A 15,197-nucleotide genomic window follows, 5' to 3' on the forward strand; every position below is an offset into this window, starting at 1 on the left:
TCCAGATCCTGCGACCAGTGATGGCTGCACCCCCTCTCTTCCCCTCATCCCTTCTACAGACAATCTATGGAAATATTCTCCCATTCGGGATATCCTTCATCAACATATCCCTGATCACTGGCTGTTCCCCCTCTGACTTCAAGATGGCCAGAATTTCCACCTTGCTTAAGGAACTAACACGTGACTCCTCTGACATCAAAAACTACATGCAAATGTTTCTTGTCTTTTCTTTCCAAAACACTTGAGTGTGTTTTCTCTGACCAACTCTCTTGTTCGCCCTCAAAGCAATCTCCTTAGGTAATGCAAAAATCCTTCATCCCTTCCTGAACTGAACTGTCACTTCTGTTTCCTTTGTTTTACCACCCAAGCTCCTACTCAACTCAGTCAAAGCTCTTCTGCGTCCTGGAATGCCAAAGTGCTCTCATTAGTCAAAACATTTAAGGAAATGACTGCACTTAAAATATGCGAGTACATGCAGTTACTAAAATAGTTTTGTAGTCATTACTCAAATCAACCAAAGTCAAACAGTGTCCAGATTTGAGTTATATTAGCGTGGAAGGATTGTGTAATTTAAGTCACACCTCCAAAATAATTCCCCAGCATGCGTTGCCTTTTCAAATGAACTTTAGAGTTACCACCCAAGACTGTATTAGTTAATGGCAGAAATATGATTATTGAACTAATTTTTTTCAGTCATTTGTCTTTCATTTGAGTTCCTAGACAAATAACTCACTACATTACAGTAAGTTCAAAGTAGCCTGTATTGTAATAAATGGATTTAGCTCGCTACACTATGATTAAAGTAGACTGTTTTAAAAAATTAAGTTAGCTAGCTACACTATGATTAAAGTAGATTGTATTGGAATTCAAGTTCAACAACAGTGGATAGTTGCAGTATTCTCATTTTGCTACTGTAACGTTTTGTGTTAATGTAGCCTAGATGTAAATTACATAATTTCTGTTCTGCAATATGAGTGAGTTGAGCATACCACTTTCCCAGTACATTCAGCAGTGACTTTCACATGTCAAATATCACCTGCAAATGTAGTGACTGAAAGGCTGTTAATTTCACATAGTTGCATGGTGCTTTTATAGTGATCTCAGGGCTGTCTATTTAGCTGTTTTTAGGAACCCGTTGATGGCAATTAGACATCTTCGTGCCATGGTATGTGAAACTGTTTGTTTTGCTGATGATTACACTGAACACTACGGAAATCAAGCGGCTGGCTCATCTTAGGTGAGATGCCACACTAATTAACAAGGTCCTATTGAATGTAGCCAATTTCCAAAAATCTGAGGGTATATAGCACTTTTTAATGTGCACTGTAACCAGAATGTCATTACAGTACATTCTCTTTTTTTGCCTTTCTAAAACGCTTACAACAATCCTATCGAATTTGTTTTGGAAAATTTGTATCTACTGATTCAATCTGTACTTGCTGCAAAAAAGTTCCATCAGTCTGTAAAACCACACTCCCTAGGAAATGCAGCGTTTGGGAAATCTTACAATGGTGCAAGGTCAGCCATCTTCCATTCAATATTTAAACAATGGTTGAACAAGTGCCTATGGTTGAACAAATTGCTCTATATAGATTATTATCAAAACAAATCCACTGACGTGTTCAATATAATGTCATTTAAACAGTTAAGAAATAATTGTATGAATTCACATGGAAACATGGTAAAATCAAATCATTATTTGATCTTTTATTCTCACATTTTCCTTTATATACAGTTAGGTCTGGAAATATCTGGACACTGACACAATTTTCATTATTTTGTCTCTGTACGCCAACACAATTGATATGATATGAAACACCTGAGATGCAATTGAGGTGCAGACTTTCAACTTTATTCAAGGAGTTGAACAAAAAGGAATTGCAACCATTTTCATACACAGTTATAATTGTGTTAATTGGACAAATTTCACTTGCATTGAGAGCTCCTTTGACCGCATGTTGTGGGTTCACAGCAATAGCTTCCAAATGCGAATGCCACACCCGGAATCAAATCCACCTTTTACCTGCTTAACTGATAAATAAATAACAAAGGAATAGCCCACACCTGTCCATGAAACAGCTTTTGAGTCAATTGTCCATTTACTTTTGGTCCCTTGAAAAAAATGGGGCTCCATATTAAACCCTTCCTCCAATTTGGATGTGAATATCCTCAAATTAAAGCTGAGAGACCTCACTTAAGCCTGTATTCATTATTTAACTGTAAATTGAATATACAGTGGGGACAACAAGTATTTGAAACACTGCCGATTTTGCAGGTTTTCCCACTTACAAAGCATAATTTTTATCATAGGTACAGAAATCCAGAAAATCACATTATATGATTTTTAAGTAATTAATTTGCATTGTATTGCATGACATAAGTAGTTGATACATCAGAAAAGCAGAACTTAATATTTGGTACAGAAACCTTTGTTTGCAATTACAGAAATCATACGTTTCCTGTAGTTCTTGACCAGGTTTGCACACACTGCAGCAGGGATTTTGGCCCACTCCTCCATACAGACCTTCTCCAAATCCTTCAGGTTTCGGGGCTGTCGCTGGGCAATACAGACTTTCAGCTCCCTCCAAAGATTTTCTATTGGGTTCAGGTCTGGAGACTGGCTAGGCCACTCCAGGACCCAGAGAATGATGTTTCCACCTCCATGCTTCACGGTTGTAATGGTGTTCTTGGGGTTGTACTCATCCTTCTTCTTCCTCCAAACACGGCGAGTGGAGTTTAGACCAAAAAGCTCTATTTTTGTCTCATCAGACCACATGACCTTCTCCCATTCCTCCTCTGGATCATCCTGTCACGGTCGTGGGAGGAGAAGGACACAGGCGCAGAGTAGAGGTACTGGAGATAATCCAGCTTTTAATGAAAACGAAACTCAAACAAAACAAAAGGCAGCAACCATTGACGCGGGTTAACATCAACAGGACAAAACCAAAATAAACCACACCAACATGGCCAACAAAATCCAGGTCCTGCTGTGTAGTTCTGGGCTTATCCCTCACCTTCCTCATGATCATTGATGCCCCACGAGGTGAGATCTTGCATGGAGCCCCAGACCGAGGGAGATTGACCGTCATCTTGAACTTCTTCCATTTTCTAATAATTGCGCCAACAGTTGTTGCCTTATCACCAAGCTGCTTGCCTATTGTCCTGTAGCCCATCCCAGCCTTGTGCAGGTCTACAATTTTATCCCTGATGTCCTTACACAGCTCTCTGGTGTTGGCCATTGTGGAGAGGTTGGAGTCTGTTTGATTGAGTGTGTGGACAGGTGTCTTTTATACAGGTAACAAGTTCAAACAGGTGCAATTAATACAGGTAATGAGTTGAGAAAAGGAGAGCTTCTTAAAGAAAAATTGTGAGAGCCGGAATTCTTACTGGTTGGTAGGTGATCAAATACTTATGTCATGCAATAAAATGCAAATTAATTATTTAAAAATCATACAATGTGATTTTCTGGATTTTTGTCTCTCACTGTTGAAGTGTACCTATGATAAAAATTACAGATCTCTACAGGCTTTGTAAGTAGGAAAACCTGCAAAATCGGCAGTGTATCACATACTTGTTCTCCCCACAGTACTTTGGTAAACAGCCAAAATAACTTGTCTGTGTTCAGTTATTTCCATACCTAAGTGTATTTTCTAAAAATGTTTTCCCCATTGGCTAGGCTATGTTTGAAAAGCAATTCCCTTATTCTACTTTGGGGAAATGTGTTCACATGGCCATGGCTGTGTGTGCAATTTAGGAACATTTTACTGAGGTACAGCTCATGTAAGAAAATCAGTAAACTGAAATACATTAATTAGGCCATAATCTATACAGTAGATCTTAAAGAAACTGCAAGGGCATAGATCAGAAAAGCAGTCAATATCTGGTGTGACCACTATTTACCTTATGCAGCCCGACATCTCATTTGGGTACAGTTGATCAGACTGTTTAGTGTGGCCTGTAGAATGTTGTCCCGTTAGTTTTAAGTGCAAAATAGCTGGATTTTGTTGTACATGCAGAGCATTCTAAACCTGTTATCATGTTGCCTCCTGTTAAATGGAATTCTATTGTCTGTAGCTTGTGCCTCCCCATACCATAACCCACAACCCCTTGATCCCACAGGGGAAAAAGCTGGATGGCCCCTAACAGTCTTACTGCCAAATTCTCAAAAATTACTTTGGAAGTGGCTTACAGTAGATAAATCAACACGTATTTCTCTAGCAACCGCTCTGGTTTACTTTCCTGCAGTCAACATGCCAAAGAAATCTGTGGCATTGTATTAAGTGACAAAACTTAGCATTTCACTGTAGGGTATAGTGGCCTTTTTTTGTCCCCAGCACAAGGTGCCTCGGTTTAAAGATCATGGTGTTTAATCAATTTATTGATATGCCACCCCTGGGTAGGAAGATTATCTTGTCCAAAAAGAAATGCTCACTAACAGAAAAAGCATAAAATGTCAGAGAAATAAGATTTTTGTGCATATGGATCTTTTCATAAAAAATCAGATTAACTCTTCAAATGTTGTGTTTATATTTACATACATACATACATCTTCTTCCGCTTCATCCGGGGCCGGGTCGTGGGGGCAGCAGTCTAAGCAAAGATGCCCAGACTTCCCTCTCCCCAGACACTTCCTCCAGCTCTTCCGGGGGGACACCGAGGCGTTACCAGGCCAGCCGGGAGACATAGTCCCTCCAGCGTGTCCTAGGTCTTCCCCGGGGTCTCCTCCCGGTGGGACGGGACCGGAACACCTTCCCAGGAAGGCGTTCCGGAGGCATCTGAAACAGGTGCCCAAGCCACCTCAGCTGACCCCTCTCGATGTGGAGGAGCAGTGGCTCTACTCTGAGCTCCTCCCGGATGACCAAGCTTCTCACCCTATCTCTAAGGGATCGCCCAGCCACCCTGTGGAGAAAGCTAATTTCGGCCGCCTGTATCCGGGATATTGTCCTTTCGGTAATGACCCAAAGCTCATGACCATAGGTGAGAGTAGGAACATAGATTGACCGGTAAATCGTGTTTATATTTTGGTCAGTGTAAATCTGACATTTACTATACGGCTAGTTTAAGCACAGAAACAAGAGGCCCCTTGATTTAGCTCCAATTAAATATTTATTTTGATCCTGAAAAACTCCTCAGTCGCTACTAATTACTAGGAAACCCCTTCCATGATGCTGCTGCCAGAATAATTGAAAATACAGCCCTGGAAAAAATTAAGGTATCCCTGGATGATTTTAAGTGAGGAACAGAAGGGTTAAAATTAAGAGACCACTGCAAATTGAACGCTGTTCCTCACTCAAAATTTCCTTTTCAACTTTTTTGGAAAGGAAAGAAAAGGGTACAGTGGTCTCTTAATATTTTCCGGAGATGTATAATGTCAGTGTGACAAAATCTTTGAAAATCTGCCATATTCTTATAAACCTAACCCTGGAAAACATGTTTTCCCCCTCTAGGACAATTGCACATGTTAATTTTACCTATAATCAAGTATAATAATGAAAGCACCTTAAATAGTAAGTGGGAAACTCACCTCAACCAGCACCCATGTACAGCACAGTAACCAATATGTTTTACCGGAATGCACAACATACATTAGCTATGAAATGGAGAGGTGGATAAAGGAAGGATGTATGCCAATATGAAATGAGCAAGAAGATTAGGGGGTAATTTGCGTAATTGTGCCAAGTTGTTAATTTAGCCAATACACCAGAGTTAACAACCACACTTCACAATAAGTGCCATGGAATTTTTTAAGTGATCACAATACATCTGTCTGCACTGTGCAAAGTCTCGTTCACTATATGGGAACGTTTGGGATTTTGATACAAGACAGAGTGCCTACTACATGCCCTCAAACCTCACTTCGAGTCATTTAAGTGGGCCCCTGAAAGGCACAGCACTAAAGGTGCTACCTCAAATCTGGCTCATGGACTAACCCAAATGGTCCCACGGAGGGCAGTGTGGTTGGCCAGCACTATCCAGGTTTAGGGTTTTGTTTTCAAATATGGATAGCTTAACTCATCGCACTCTGGCGAATCATTAGCTGGCTTGGGGGCCTGTGAGCTTTATCTAGGCAGAAGAACAATGCATAGTGTTCCCTCTGGCGCATAAGGACTCGGTCTAGACTTCCTGGCTGAGCAAACAGAATTATAGGAACAAGAAAGGCATGGGATGTGCGTGGAAGTACATGCCACGACTTCGACTATCCAGAGTCAACTGGGAGCTGCTGCAACAAGATAGGGACTTAATCACAAGTTGGGTGTCATGAAATCGAGGAGAATAGAAAAGTAATATACACCGGTCAGTCATAACATTATGACCCCTGACAGGTCAAGTGAATAACACTTATAATCTCATTATCATGGCACCTGTCAGTGGGTGGGATATATTAGCCAGCAAGTGAACATTCTGTCCCCAAAGTTGATGTGTTAGAAGCAGGAACAATGGGCAAATGTAATTATCTGAGCAACTTTGACAAGGGCCACATTTTAATGGCTAGACGAATGGTTCAGAGCATCTCCAAAACTGCACCCCTTGTGGGGTGTTCCCGGTCTGCAGTGGTCCGTACCTATCAAAAGTGGTCCAAGGTAGGAAAAGCGGTGAACCGGCAACAGGGTCATGGGCGGTCAAGGCTCATTAATGCACGTGGGGAGCGAAGGCTGACCCGTTTGGTCTGATCCAACAGATGAGCTACTGTTGATACATTTTCTGGAAAAAGAATACTGGTACTGATAGAAAAGTGTCAGAACACACAGTGCATCGCAGTTTGTTGCGTACGGGGCTGCGTAGCCGCAGACCAGTCAGGGTACCCATGCTCACCCCTATCCAATGCCGAAATAAAGAGCCTACAATGGGCATGTGAACATCAGAACTGGACTACGGACAGAGCAGGATGGCCGGTTGCGTGTTTGTCTCTTTCCTGATTTACACATGGCACCAGGATGCACTATGGGAAGAAGGCAATGCAATGGAGGCAGTGTGATGCTTTGGACAATGTTCTGCTGTTCCGGTCCCGTCCCACCGGGAGGAGACCCAGGGGAAGACCTAGGACACGCTGGAGGGACTATGTCTCCCGGCTGGCCTGGGAACGCCTCGGTGTCCCCCCGGAAGAGCTGGAGGAAGTGTCTGGGGAGAGGGAAGTCTGGGCATCTTTGCTTAGACTGCTGCCCCCGCGACCCGGCCCCGGATGAAGCGGAAGAAGATGTATGTATGTAAATATAAACACAACATTTGAAGAGTTAATCTGATTTTTTATGAAAAGATCCATATGCACAAAAATCTTATTTCTCTGACATTTTATGCTTTTTCTGTTAGTGAGCCCTTCTATTCGTGTGAATGTTACTTTGACACGTACCACCTACCTGAGCATTGTTGCAAACCATATGCACCCTTTTATGGCAACATTATTCCCTGATGGCATTGGCCTCTTTCAGCAGGATAATGTGCCCTGCCACAAAGCAAAAATGGTACAAGAACAATTCGAGGAACACAATGAGTTTATGGTGTTGACTTGGCCTCGAAATTCTCGACGGGTAAGGGCTGTTTTGGCGGCAAAAGGGGGACCTACACAATATTAGGCAGCTGGTCATAATGTTATGGCTGATCGCTGTATAGTAGAGAGGGCAGAGCAAGGACACAGACAAACATTGTGTTTCCACTGCCCAAAGCCGTTTTATTAACACAAACAAATGCAACTGAAAATCCCCTGAAAACATAAAAAGAACAAACAAACAGCGCTCTGCACCTCTGGCTTGTGGGGATTCCCCTTGGAGCGTCAGGAGTTCCTATGACTGCAGTCTTGCCGCAGTCTGTGAAGAAAGTGACAGGCAGTCAGTCAGTTATCTTTCTTCCTGGGCATCTCCCCCTTTATTGCCTCCCTGATTGGCCTTCGTCAGGCAGGTGTGGATGGGTGGGGCTGGCCTTCTCGGTTGCTTCTAGAATGTTCCAAAACCTCTTCACTTTCCTACTGCTTGCAAACTCCCAGTTTCTCTCTGAAACTCTCCTAGAGTAGTGATGATTCTCCACGGTCCTGGAGCCTCCACTGGCAGGGGTCTGACTTGGCTGGGGACCTAGTGTGTTACTATCTATTTAGATATCCATCTATATACACTCACCTAAAGGATTATTAGGAACACCATACTAATACTGTGTTTGACCCCCTTTCGCCTTCAGAACTGCCTTAATTCTATGTGGTATTGATTCAACAAGATGCTGATAGCATTCTTTAGAAATGTTGGCCCATATTGATAGGATAGCATCTTGCAGTTGATGGAGATTTGTGGGATGCACATCCAGGGCACCAAGCTCCCGTTCCACCACATCCCAAAGATGCTCTATTGGGTTGAGATCTGGTGACTGTGGGGGCCATTTCAGTACAGTGAACTCATTGTCATGTTCAAGAAACCAATTTGAAATGATTTGAGCTTTGTGACATGGTGCATTATCCTGCTGGAAGTAGCCATCAGAGGATGGGTACATGGTGGTCATAAAGGGATGGACATGGTCAGAAACAATGCTCAGGTAGGCCGTGGCATTTAAACGATGCCCAATTGGCACTAAGGGGCCTAAAGTGTGCCAAGAAAACATCCCCCAAACCATCACACCACCACCACCAGCCTGCACGGTGGTAACAAGGCATGATGGATCCATGTTCTCATTCTGTTTCCACCAAATTCTGACTCTACCATCTGAATGTCTCAACAGAAATCGAGACTCATCAGACCAGGCAACATTATTCCAGTCTTCAACTGTCCAATTTTGGTGAGCTCGTGTAAATTGTAGCCTCTTTTTCCTATTTGTAGTGGAGATGAGTGGTACCCGGTGGGGTCTTCTGCTGTTGTAGCCCATCCACCTCAAGGTTGTGCGTGTTGTGGCTTCACAAATGCTTTGCTGCATACCTCGGTTGTAACGAGTGTTTATTTCAGTCAAAGTTGCTCTTCTATCAGCTTGAATCAGTCGGCCCATTCTCCTCTGACCTCTAGCATCAACAATGCATTTTCGCCCACAGGACTGCTGCATACTGGATGTTTTTCCCTTTTCACACCATTCTTTGTAAACCCTAGAAATGGTTGTGCGTGAAAATCCCAGTAACTGAGCAGGTTGTGAAATACTCAGACCGGCCCGTCTGGCAGCAACAACCATGCCACGCTCAAAATAGCTTAAATCACCTTTCTTTCCCATTCTGACATTCAGTTTGGAGTTCAGGAGATTGTCTTGACCAGTACCAAACCCCTAAATGCATTGAAGCAACTGCCATGTGATTTGTTGATTAGATAGTTTCATTAATGAGAAATTGAACAGGTGTTCCTAATAATCCTTTAGGTGAGTGTATTTGTGTATATGTGTATATTTATACAGTATGTTGCCATAAATGATTTACAACAGTTTTGGCTGTCAAGGTTATTCCTACAGAATACATTTTAAGTAGCAAAATGTGTAGACTTTGCCAGTGGTAGACTTTCACTAGTGACTGTAGCCGCCATGCATTTAGACAGGAAAGTGAAAGGGAATGTATGAACACTGTAGTGTGGAAAAGCATCTGTCATGGTGCTCTACCCAGCTGTGTGATATATGACATGCTAGAGACACAACAGGAACCCTCGTCTCTCCATTAATCATAATGGCTGGTATTTACACTGCGGGAGAACCTTGAACTCCCTGCCATGTTACTTAGACAACGGTGGAGATGGGGATGGAAGATAGATGAAGAGGAGGATAAGAGATGGAAAATATTCACCTCTCTACTGTACCTCAGCCACTTAGATGAGAGAAGAAAGTGGAAAACAGCGAGAGGAAGACGAAGGTAGAAGGAAAAGGAATTGTAAAGATAAAGAGAGATCTCCAGAAAGATAATCACAGAGGTTGAAAGAGAGAGAACGAGAGAGAGAGAGAATGAGAGACAGGGAAAAAGACAAGGAACATAAATATGAATGGTATTCAGACCTTCTCAGCGACTCCTGTGCATTCCTTGGAGAGTTGGAAGAGTTGGTGAGGAGATTCTCACACACAAGCACACACACACACACACACATCTGTCTACAGTAAGCACGCACGCAGGCATACACAAATTTGTCTACGATGAACACATACACACCCAGAAAATTACCCCTCTACGGTTTCCCTAACACACACACATACACAAACATTTATTTTCTATCCTTTTGAGGATCTGAAACCTAACCTAAGTCAGAAATCCATGTTGAGTAACTCCTATTCCTAAACCTAACTCTAACCCCTACCCTAATCTTAATCTAACCTTAAACCTTAACATCAATAACCTAAACATCATGCCTAAACTAAACCTAGCCCTAATGCCTGACCTTAACTGCCAATGGTTAAAGCTAAAAGTAATCCCAGTTCCAACACTTTAATCCCAAACCTAAACCCTAAACCAGTGGGTAACGTGGGGACCTGCCAAAACAATTTCAGGTTTAACTATCATTTTGGGGACACGTAGACCTTCATCACACACAGTCACACACACAGAGACACACACGCACGCACGCACACCATCTGTCTCTGATGCTTCTGAAATCCCACCAACAGACATTCCTGGCCTCAGGGAAATATATCCACAGAAGTTGTTTCCTTTTGTGATAATGGTGAATGATGTATTTGATATGACCTGCTGGATTTAGAACAGGTTTATCAGCAACAGGGTATTCCAACTTTGATTCATCAAGCCGTATGCCCTGCTGCAAACGGTCTTCAAAACTGCTCGGTATTGGTTTTCAAACGTTTTTTAACACTATCTCTTTGCATAATATGCAAGTAGACTAGTCCATGACTGTGCGTGTGGCGCAGGGCATGCCCCGGCGCTTTGCTGGGATTAGGGGTTGGAGAATGCCAGCTGGTCCAGGTCAGGCTACAAATGCGACAGCAGATGTGTCAGAGAGGGGGCGGATGAGTTCCTCTGATGGAAGGAGTCAAGAGTTTTCTGAAGTTGTCTCTACCAGATGTGTTAGGTGCGACTCTCTTCGGGAAGGCACCTGACAGCAAGAGGAAAGATGCATAACAGGGAGCGGAAAGACATACATTATAGAGAGAGAAGAGACATACATGATAGGAAGGAAAGACATAATGCACATGTGTTGGAGAAGGAAAGGGGTGGGTGCTGGTTTCATAGATTTTCTTCAGAAGGTGATTCGGTCGGCCTTGTTTCACATGGACATGGTGACTTTGTTTACAACGTTTCAGGAAGGGTGACATTTTGTTTAGTGGCATCGATCAGAACTGCATAGCTCCAGCAGTAAAGCTTTGGCCAATAGTACAACTCCCACAATGGTGTTAGATACTGTTACAAATCTAATACTACAACCAGACAGGTCTTTGATACTGTATTAAAACCTACAAATACTACCAGACTGGTCATTGATACTTTATTAAAACCTAGAACTACAACCAGACTGGACTTTGATACTGTATTAAAACCTACAACTACTACCAAACTGGTCATTGATACTGTATTAAAACCTAGAACTACAACCAGACTGGACTTTGATACTGTATTAAAACCTACAACTACTACCAGAATGGACTTTGATACTGTAGTAAAACCTACAGCTACTACCAGAATGGACTTTGATACTGTGGTAAAACCTACAGCTACTACCAGACTAGTCATGGGTACACCAGTGAGGTGACCCCTCTCACAGGTATACTTGTACTTGTCAGATTGAATACTGTGCAGGCACAGGATGGATATTGTACATGAAGATATTGCATAAACACTGAGGTGCTTTTATTGTGGATGTAAACAGCATGGCGAGACAGCATCACGTCAACATGTTCTGTTATAAATAGGTCTCTCTCTGTGTGTGTTTCTGATGGATACTTGCTGTTCTCTGAGACATGAACATCTTCGTGATATTGGCCAGTACGGTGCACGCAAGCAGTCATGGTATAAAATGAGTCGGAAAATACATGTATTTTGCAAATAAATATTTGTATGTTTGAACAAAATAAAAGTCCCCATGATTGCATTTTAAAGGTTCTGTCCATGTAATATCAGATTCAGAGCCGTAACATAGAGGAGAGTAGACAGGAGATTCAGATCAGTAACATACAGGAGAGTAGACAGGAGATTCAGAACCGTAACATACAGGAGAGTAGACAGGAGATTCAGATCAGTAACATACAGGAGAGCAGACAGGAGATTCAGAGCCGTAACATAGAGGAGAGTAGACAGGAGATTCAGAGCCGTAACATACAGGAGAGTAGACAAGAGATTCAGAGCCGTAACATAGAGGAGAGTAGACAAGAGATTCAGAGCCGTAACATAGAGGAGAGTAGACAGGAGATTCAGAGCTGTAACATAGAGGAGAGTAGACAGGAGATTCAGAGCCGTAACATACAGGAGAGTAGACAGGAGATTCAGAGCCGTAACATAGAGGAGAGTAGACAGGAGATTCAGATCAGTAACATACAGGAGAGCAGACAGGAGATTCAGAGCCGTAACATAGAGGAGAGTAGACAGGAGATTCAGAGCTGTAACATAGAGGAGAGTAGACAGGAGATTCAGAGCCGTAACATACAGGAGAGTAGACAGGAGATTCAGAGCCGTAACATAGAGGAGAGTAGACAAGAGATTCAGAGCCGTAACATAGAGGAGAGTAGACAGGAGATTCAGAGCTGTAACATAGAGGAGAGTAGACAGGAGATTCAGAGCCGTAACATACAGGAGAGTAGACAGGAGATTCAGAGCCGTAACATAGAGGAGAGTAGACAGGAGATTCAGATCAGTAACATACAGGAGAGTAGACAGGAGATTCAGAGCCATAACATACAGGAGAGTAGACAAGAGATTCAGAGCCGTAATATAGAGGAGAGTAGACAGGAGATTCAGAGCCGTAACATAGAGGGGAGTAGACAGGAGATTCAGAGCCGTAACATAGAAGAGAGTAGACAGGAGATTCAGAGCTGTAACATAGAGGAGAGTAGACAGGCGATTCAGATCAGTTACATACAGGAGAGCAGACAGGAGATTCAGATCAGTAACATACAGGAGAGTAGACAGGAGATTCAGAGCCGTAACATAGAGGAGAGTAGACAGGAGATTCAGATCAGTAACTTACAGGAGAGTAGACAGGAGATTCAGAGCCGTAACATAGAGGAGAGTAGACAGGAGATTCAGAGCCGTAACATAGAAGAGAGTAGACAGGAGATTCAGAGCCGTAACATAGAAGAGAGTAGACAGGAGATTCAGAGCCGTAACATAGAGGGGAGTAGACAGGAGATTCAGAGCCGTAACATAGAGGGGAGTAGACAGGAGATTCAGAGCTGACTGGTACTGACAGGAGAGCATGAGTGCAGCGTATGACAGCATTCTCCCCTTAATACCAGTATCAAATCTGTAATGACAGTTTGTACAAAAAGTGCCACTTTCACCTCAGTGTGACGAGCCATCTTTGTCTGCAGTAATCAAATAATCTGCCTCTTCATTTAACTTGGCAGAAAGGATCAACGCAAAGAAAAGTGATGGTGAAGAAAGAGGAAAATGAGTGGAAGCATAATGCACATTAAGGCTACCTTTATGTAGTTGGCTCAACCACAGATCACAATTGGCACATTGAAAAAGCTTTGTCCAGTGACATTGAGGTTGTTGTTCAGAGTTGTAGTATACTGATACAACTTAATCTTGCCAAACTAAATTAGGTGATGAAATTAGCACTGCAGCCGACAGTCCTGTTGCACAGCCTCAGTCACTTCATAATTTTTTTGCTAACCGACATTTGTATTCATGCCACACGCAGCATATTGACACGTCCCTCACAGGGAATCCTGCCAATCCGGATCAGTCCACACTGAATTCCTGGCCCACTAGTAGAGGTACAGTATGCAGTTAAATAACTGCTGGGTACTGTAGTTCTGGATGAACAGCACTCTGGGCTTTTTCTGCTCATGGTTCTGAACACATGTAACAACCTGTTGCAGCAGTGGTACCTTTCAGTAGCTACACTCCCATTATCTTCCCTAGTGATCTCTTGTCAACGTTTACAAAGTATCCTTAGCTAGTAAATGTGACTACTGTCATCGTTGATGAAAACTTCAGGATGTCTGAAACAATGAAGTGACGGGTGTACTTTCATTATCATTTAGTTCAATGTGACTCACACACTGACCACTGCCGAGTCCGCCTTTCTGCTTAATGTCTCAGATAACACACAATGTAATGATGTTAGTGATATTGTGCATGCGTGCGTGCCTTGGTTTAACTTAGTGTTCTGAATACAACAGTCTATTTCACGGGGGATACTTCTAATTGCAATGTGAAGCCATTCAGGAATTACTAAAAGATATGGCAATCAATGTCTTGCAAATATATATATATATATATATATATATATATATATATATATATTTAATATGAATTACACGTGACATGGAGATTATGAAGTTATTTGATATTTCTGATTGCATCACATATCTTAAATGATTCATAACAGTCACAGTGGGATATGCGGCCTGGGCGGTGATACGTCACCATGTTGTCTACAACAGCAGGACCAGCTAGCTAACAAAACTTCACTCTGCAGGGAACTCAGAGATTCTCCGCTGGCTCTCTGAAAAGACCTAATGGTGCTGAACAGACAAAACAAACTGCTTCAGCGGTGCTTGCTGTCTGTGGTGCTGAACATAGTTGCTGTTGCGGTTGCTGAATTACCCACACGGTAATAAAGAGGTTGGCTGCCTTGTCAGGATCAGTAGATGTGTAACAGAAGAATTTTGTCTCTCTCTCTCTCTGTCTCTCTGTCTCTCTTTATCTCTGTCTCTGTCCTTCTCTCTCTATATCTCTCTCTCTATGTCTCTCTGTATCTCTGTCTCTCTCTGTCTCTCTGTATCTCTCTTTCTCTCTATGTCTCTCTGTATCTCTGTCTTTCAATTCCATTTCAACTATTAATTTAAGGTATATTTTTGTTCGCATGAGGAATTTAAAATCTACTTTAAAAATCTACTTTTTCACATGGCAAAATTACAAACGTTTAAAACATGCCTAAATAAACATTGCACTCAGAAAAAATACATTATCTTCCAGTCTCTCTATGTACCTATTTGCCTATGAATCAATACTTAATGATTTAGTTCTTGATTGAGTGTGGATTTCACTTTTTCATGAGTTGAGGGAAAGCCAAAATAATCACCAAAAATGTAATTTTATAATTCTTTATTGTAACTCCAACTCTCCCTCCCAGTTTCTCTCTTTG

Source organism: Esox lucius, chromosome 4, assembly GCF_011004845.1.
Source record: "Esox lucius isolate fEsoLuc1 chromosome 4, fEsoLuc1.pri, whole genome shotgun sequence".
NCBI lineage: Eukaryota > Metazoa > Chordata > Actinopteri > Esociformes > Esocidae > Esox > Esox lucius.